Raw genomic sequence first — 7,997 nt, forward strand, 5'->3', positions numbered from 1 at the left:
GAGGGAGTTAATCTGATCTAGGAGAGTGTCCAATGTGCCTTGGATGCTCATCAAATCTTGGTCAAGTGTTTGATTGATTGTTCTACTCTCTGGGGGCAACCATCCATAGAGTTTAAGGGAGAAACCACAGCTAGCAGGAGGCAGGGCCTCATAATGTGCCTCATCAGTATGTCCAACTTTTAGGTATCAATTAAAAAATTTTAAAATATTAATTTCATTGAAAAACACCTTCAGAGACACACCCAGAATAAAGCTTGACCAAATATCTGTGGCTAGTCAGGTTGCCACATAAAATAACCATTTAGATAATACATTCCCCTACCCCATCCCACCAAATTTATTGGCCAAAAAGGAGGAAACAAAGAAACCAACTCTGAAGAAAATATTTTAAAATTTGTATTAGTACATGTTTATAGTACATAATGATTACATTCATTGTGGGAATTTGGTACAAGTACATAATATCTCAATTAAGAAAATAATTTTAAAAATAGTCCAAAGGAAGTTGAATTGTTCCTTTTATCCAAGAAAATGTTATGTTATTAGTTCGGGCATGTTTTCTACTGTATTTCTTACATTTTTTATCTCAAGAACAATTCCTTATATTGATAACATTGTCTGTACTCTTATCTATTCTGTTTTGTTTTATCTTTTGCCATTGAATTAATAGTTCCTATTTTGAGTCTTTCCTCTAAATTACTACTTCTGTTTTTAGCCACACAGTTCCTTAATCTTTTGAATGTTTTAATAGTCCTGTAATTGTATTACAGTCCCTTATGTACAGTCCTGGGAGAACTGTTTGTAAGTCAGATTCACTCATAAGCCAGATTCATTCATAAGCTGACAAAGTGAATCTTATATGGGATGCCTGTGAAAGTTTGCAACTCGAATGTTCCTGATTCAGGGACTTCCTGTGCTTTGCTTCTCCTTTTGTTTATTGCATTCTTGATTACATTCTGTTGCCTCATCTTTTTCATATTGATTTCACATTAATTTTGCAATCCTCAGATTGTGTGCTTGCTGAGGAAATGTCACTGTCATTTTTTCCAGGAGGAAACTGTTCTGGGGACCAGAATCTCAGCAACCTGTTGGGAGTGAAAGCTGGGATTTGACAGCCTCCACGAAGAATGTTCCACAACCGGGAGCCCATCCTTTGCTGGGGCCCCTTTGAGTCCTGGGGTAACACAGAGAAGACAGAGACTGATTTGGCTCACAGAATCTTGGGAGGTTTTGTTAATTACAGTATGGCCAGGTGATGGCACCATGAGACTAAGTTATTGTGTCCTTTCCAGATCTCGGCCCCAAAATAAACTTTTAAAATTTTTAATTAATTAACTAATTACTTTTTTGAGACAGGGTCTCACTGCGTAGTCCAGGCTGGCCTTGAACGCATGGCATGCACCACCACAGCTGGCCCCAAAATAAACTTTTATTCATAAATATTCACATAAGATGACAAACGGAGAGATAAAGTTGAGTGTCCAGTAACAAACAATAAGTCTGTGCACTAAGTGGAGCCCCCTCGTCCCCAGGGAGCACAGGAACAAGAATATTCAGCATGAGTGCCGCTAACAGGAGCCATGGGGAATCCACCCCGGGGGCCCCAACTTGCTCTGATCTTCAGGGACACTGCAATCTCCAGGGATGGAGGATCCACTAGTGTGTTCCCAGTCATCCAAGCTGGAGCCAGGGAGCCGGCGTCTCCCTCTAAGTGCTCTCCTCTAGGGAGGAAAGGCCCCTGAGCCTTCGGCCGAAGCTGTGACTTTCTCATCATCTAGGGTCTGCGAAGCAGCCATCGAAGATGGGAAGTGACTGAAAAACCAGACAGAGCCAGGTAAGAAGGGCTGGGAAAGTGCGTGAGGGCACAGTTAGCTGCAACCAAAGACTGTGTCACATCGACGCAACAGTGTCACAGGGACACAGACAGTGACATTTGGAAAAGGAGACCTGCTAGTCCCTCTGCATCTAACCAAGCTCTGGAGGAGACTGTCTCCTGTCTCTTCCCTTTGAGGATGTGCTGCTGACCCTCACAGAGTACAGCCAGCGCATTTCCAGGATGGAATAGAAAAGTAGGTAGTGAGATTGTTGGATCTAGGACCAGTGAGAGCAGGCGCCTAAAAAGCTTGGCCAGAAGCTCGGAGACAAGAGCCACCCTTTCCGCCACCCCAAAGGAGACACTACCTACCAGGCACCTGAGATCCACCTGATTTGCCCCAGTCTCCAGCTTTGTGCCAGTTTCTTTCCTGTGTCCATACACTGTGGTCTATGAGTACATAATAAATGCATCTCAGGGGTGCTTGGGTGCTATGCTGAGCCCTCAGAGGGGAACTGGCTGAACTTGGACCCAGGGACAAAGTGGCTGTATTTTAAGATTCAGAGACATAAACACTGAGGGAGGCAGATATGTCCAGTGTCTTACCCAGTCCCATGCTTCGAAGACTCACAAAAGATTAATGCATGAGAGCAGACACCAAAGCATTTAAGATGCATAAACTAAATGTTACTGCCAAGGGGACCGCTTGGAGCACTCTGTTGCTATAGGAAGCTGCAGGGAAAACTAAGTATTAAAATCTAGAGGATGCAGGTGAATATCTAATCAAAGTATGAGGAATTTAATACTGTGTGACTGAGATATTTCCCCCATGTAGCGCCTCCCCCTGACTCCCGCATCTCACACTGAGCACCTTCCTGTGGACCGCCTTCTATTCTACTGTATTTGCAGAATACAGCAAATATATTTCTACCATAGAAATAGAAAGGTATGCAATGGAGAAGGCGGATTATTAGTTGGGAAGTCGCAATTAGTAGGAATTTAAATCATGAAATGATAGTATTTTATTTTTGTGTAACCGACCTCTGATTGGCAGATCTTACAAAAACACCCTAGCTAGATTCCACCACTTTTAGCAATGGTGCCTTATGTAAAACATTTATTCATCAGTGAGAAACACTCTAAAATTGTAAGGTCTTCTCCGGCATTTCTTGGTGTGGTGTATGACATGGTTGTGATCCTATGTACCTTGTCCCTGTTCCTCTTTGAGAACTACTCTTTCTGAGTAGTTGGAGCACAAATCCAGGAGGCTCTCTCCTTGAGCTCTCCTTGGCTACTAAAGGAAGCTGTCCCTCCTTTGCTGCTGTTTGCAGACTTTCTGGCCACCACTGACTTCACCGTGGCAGGAGTAGAAAAGCTGACTCCCTTCTGGGCTTGTGTCTTTGGGTTTCTCACAGATCACTCTCCAGGAACCAGTTCTCTGTGAGGGTCTCAGAGGAGGGAGATCCAGTTCTCACTCAGTTGACCTAACCCTCCAAAAGAGCCCCATCAACTGGAGTTTATGCTGCAGCCTTATGGACGGTATCCCTTCTCCTAGCAAGTATGGCTTCTGCCTTGGAGGTTGCCAAGATGTCGCAATTAGCTGCAGGACCCACCCAGCACGTGGAACACTCACACACTGGTGATGGCTAATAGCAGGCATCTCCCATCTTTGTAGGGAGTTCTTGGACCTCTTCTCCCGCAGAGCTAGGGACCAGGACACCCTCGTCTAGTGGGGTATGATGATGGGATAGACTGTTCTGCATGCTGCTCTTGCACATTTCGGAGCTCTTACTGTATTGATGTGAGGATAGGGGAGATGACGTTGGCTTTGGACCTGGTGGGATTATCTCATCAAATGTTCAGAGGAAGCGGCCAACCTTAATACAGCTCTCTTGACTCAGAGTTCTGGATATTGAGAGCAAATTTCCCTGTGTGTTTCACCTTATCCACAGCTTACAGATAACAGAAAAAACCCACAGCCACGCTGTAGTATTTCTTTCACCTTTTGCTATCATTTCCATTATACAGAGAACAGTCTGCCATTAGGACCAGATTACTTGTATATGCTGCGAGACATGGAGGGAGACAGGGCTTCAGTCTCAGGAATCCAACCCCTTACATCCGAAGGGTGAAATGGGCTACACAGACACTGTTGTGGGTTTCCCCCATGTAGCGCCTCCCCCTGACTCCCGCATCTCACACTGAGCACCTTCCTCCGGACCGCCTTCTATCAATAGACCTAGCTCCAGCCTAGGACTGAGATTACTCTTTAATCTGAGATACAATCCACTAGAAAATCTCTCCTGATCTCAGCAATTTTGTGCTAATTTTTACTAATTTATCTCTTAAAATGCTAAGATACTTCACCATTCCCATATTATTATGGTGAAAATATTATGTGCATCCTACAGCCTAGCTCCGAAAGCGCTGCCTATGGTACCCTCTGCTTCAGCCAGTCAAACCAGTTAACCTCTCTTCCCCCTTCCTCCTGTTATTTACTTCAGTCGTTTGCTCCTACCAGGAATGCTGTTTCTACTCATCTCTCCTATGCAAATACTCTGCATTCACCCAAGGGTATTGCAACCACCGTGTCATAGCTGACTCTTCCTGTCTGGATTGATTTCTTGATGCTAGGATTATCATTCAGACACACCCCACAGTCTTGCTCTCTAGAAATCTCTCTTTCCCCTTCTAAATACAATACTGAGTACGTAACTAACTGATTTTCTTATTTTGGGTAGCATAAGGGAGAAAAGAAGCCTCTGAGTAGAATCCTGTGTGCAGCAACTGCCTTAGCATGCTCAGCTCCCCCAAGCTAAGGAGGCAACTTGACACTATATTGTTACAAGGTGGAGAATAAACAAGTTTCAAATCCTAAAAGATCCTTCAAGCCTAAAGGTAGCAACATGCTGGAGAAAGGTAAGAGTGACCTGGAATAGATTTGAGTTGTAGAAAAAAAAATTTCCCAGGTAAAAGAATTTATGACCTTGAATAAACTACAAAATGTCTTTGCTTTCAGTTTTTCCTTTTGCTAAAGTTAGTTATTTACCTTTTAAAATTATAATTATTAATGCATATTAGTTATACAAGTTAATGGGTTTCACTGTGACATTTCTATGCATGCATGTGTCATGCTTTCATTATATTCATCCTCCTAGCACCCACTGGGCTCCCCTTGAAGCTAGGTATTCAAACTCGCAGGTTTTAACACACATGAACTGAGAAAGTACATGTGAAGTAGGAGGATAGTACCTGGCACTTGGTTAATCGGTAGGTCTTAGCTCATGAAAACCTGGAGGTAAAACCCTGGAGGTATTTATTTATTTATTTATTTGATACCAGGAATTGAACTCAGGACCTTGCACTTGCCAAACAGGTGCTTGTGCCACTGAGCTATATCCTCAGCTCCTTGGAGGAATTTAAAGAAAAGGGCTTTGTTCCTATATTTGGACTGCTAAGTGTATGGATTCCACGAGTCAGGGAACCTAATTTAAACTCGGAGTCTCAGGATCATCTGAATCCTCTTTTTGTTTACTTCTACAAAAAGTACAACTCATTGTTCAAGGGATAAAAGAAATAGCATATGCAAAAATGCTTTGTATATACTAGATATTCAATAAATGTTAGTGAAATATGAATTAAGCATGTGTAATCAAATATAATTATATACTGCAAAAACCAATCAGCTCTTCATTGCAGTGAAATGAACTGCTTATGATTATCTAATATGACTTAACTAAAAACAATGGTAAAAACATCACCATAAAAATTTTGTTCAAATGATGACAGATCATATCAATTTCATGTAATTTTATATTTCAAATTGTATTAACTAAGAAATAAAACTTGATCTACTGTTCTTAAAATTATAATTTCTAGGTGATGGGGATGTAGCTCTGTAGAAGAGCTATTGCCTATTGTGATTGAAGCACAGGTTTGATTTCCATCTCTGAAAACAACTGCAATTTTTAAGCAATAGGTGAAGCTCACTTAATTAAATCTTTATTTTAAAACACATTTATCTCCTTCATAGACGTGGACAGAATCAACCAGACAAGAACCACAGAATTCCTCCTCCTGGGACTGTCTGGCCAGTCAGAGCAGGAAGAGGTGCTCTGCGGGCTGTTCCTGTGCATGTACCTGGTCACCATCATCGGCAACCTGATCATCATCTCGGCCATCAGCTGTGACCCTCATCTCCACACGCCCATGTACTTCTTCTTGGCCAACCTCTCCAGTGTTGACATCTGCTTCTCATCAACCACAGTCCCCAAGATGCTGGTGAATCACGTGGTGGGGAGCAAGTCCATCTCTTACACCCAGTGCATGACACAGATCTACTTCTTCATCACTTTCATCAACATGGACGGGTTCCTCCTGAGTGTGATGGCCTGCGACCGTTATGTGGCCATCTGTAGCCCACTCCACTACACCATAATCATGAGGCCCAAACTCTGTGTCCTCCTGGTGGCCGTCTCTTGGGTCATTACAAACCTGCATACCCTCCTCCACACTCTGCTCATAGTTCAACTCAACTTTTGTTCCAACAATACTGTGCACCACTTCTTCTGTGATCTCTATACAGTTATAAAACTGTCTTGTTCTGACACCTTTAGCAATGAATTGATGGCATCAATTACATGTGGATTGAATTCTATTACACCATTTAGTTGTGTTACTGTGTCATATGTCTACATCTAATGTCCTAAAGTTTCCATCTTTGCAGGGAATAAGGAAAGCCCTGCCCACCTGTGGGTCTCACCTCATTGTGGTCTCCTTCTATGGGGCAATCTTAGGGATCTACATGTGCCCTTCATCCTCCTACTCAATTCAGGATACAGTAGACACTGTCATTTTCATAATGGTGACATGTCTGGTCAATCCTTTCATTTACAGCCTGAGGAATCATGACATGAAACAAGCCATACAGAAACTAATTATTAGAAGATTAGTTTTGTCATGATTCTAGAAATTGAAAATTTTAGAACTGAGAGGATCAAGAACAGTGAGGCCTAGATAGACATGAAACTTATCCACAACTCTTCTAATTAGTGATATTGATCATGACCCCATTTTTAAATAGGAGGTTAATGAGTGCTCCTACGTGATAGTACCATTAATTTTTTTTACATACAGTAGGGGCTAATTCTATGACCCTTTTATATAGATTAAAATATACTGAGGTCCAGGTGAAATAGTTTATTGACCCAGTGTGATTATGACATTTGGATGTATTTTTAAGGGTAGGTCCAGAAATACAGCTTACCAGTCACCACAATATGTCTGGAATTACCCATGCCAACTGGAGCCATATATGACAACAAGTGTCACCAATCTCACTGCAATGATCCTATTGTCTATAATATTGAATTCAAAATATGCTGGAACTTATCGAATACTTCAATATGTTAAGGAGCATTTCTGTGTTATCCTAACTCATGCAACCACATGAGATGATAGTAAAAATATTCCTATTTTACAAGATGAGGAGATTGAGTCACACAAAGATTAATTTGTCCCAGTTTATACAATTACTAGTGACTGGGGCTGTCATGGTCTGAAACATTTCCTTAGAGGTATTTGGTCATTTTATTTTTAAATGTTGTTGTTATTTGACCCATTTTGGGGTATACAATTTTATAAGTTTTAACACATCTAGATTTATGTAACTATCATGATTCAGTACAAAATAGTTCTATTGCCTCAAACAGTTCTCCAAGGGTGCCCCTTTAAAGACAAGTGTTCCTCCTGTTGCTAACTCCTGCAACCATTGACAGATTCTACATCCCTAGAGCTTTGCCTTTTCCAGAATGTCACATAATGCAAAAACTATGTATATAACCTTTTCAGTCTGTATCTTTCATTCAGAAATATATCTCTGTGATTCATACATGCTTTGTTTATCCATGTCCATCCACTTGTTCATGCCTTATGTAGTTCTTCTGCTACTGAAAGCTACTGAAAGTCCATCCCTTCCCCATTTTCTGTACTATGAGGTTCTATTCATAGGCCAGCTAGGAAGCTTCGATTTTCAAAAATCTAATGATCTTGCATTTCTCTCAAACCATTTTCTCACTTAATTGTCATGTGCCAAACACTCAAGAACAAGCTTATCACTATAGGGTACATTAATCTCCAAAGAAATTCATCCCAGTACAAAAGGATGCTTGAGGCAACCTATAAA

At 41.5% G+C, this 7,997-nt stretch overlaps 1 pseudogene; it reads left to right on the forward strand.

Moving 5' to 3' along the window:
- The first annotated feature begins 4,719 nt into the window (after positions 1–4,719).
- Positions 4,720–6,776, forward strand: LOC102010130 (annotated as a pseudogene).
- Positions 6,777–7,997: the final 1,221 nt, after the last annotated feature.

This window comes from Chinchilla lanigera, unplaced genomic scaffold, assembly GCF_000276665.1.
Source record: "Chinchilla lanigera isolate Chin_1 unplaced genomic scaffold, ChiLan1.0 scaffold00007, whole genome shotgun sequence".
NCBI lineage: Eukaryota > Metazoa > Chordata > Mammalia > Rodentia > Chinchillidae > Chinchilla > Chinchilla lanigera.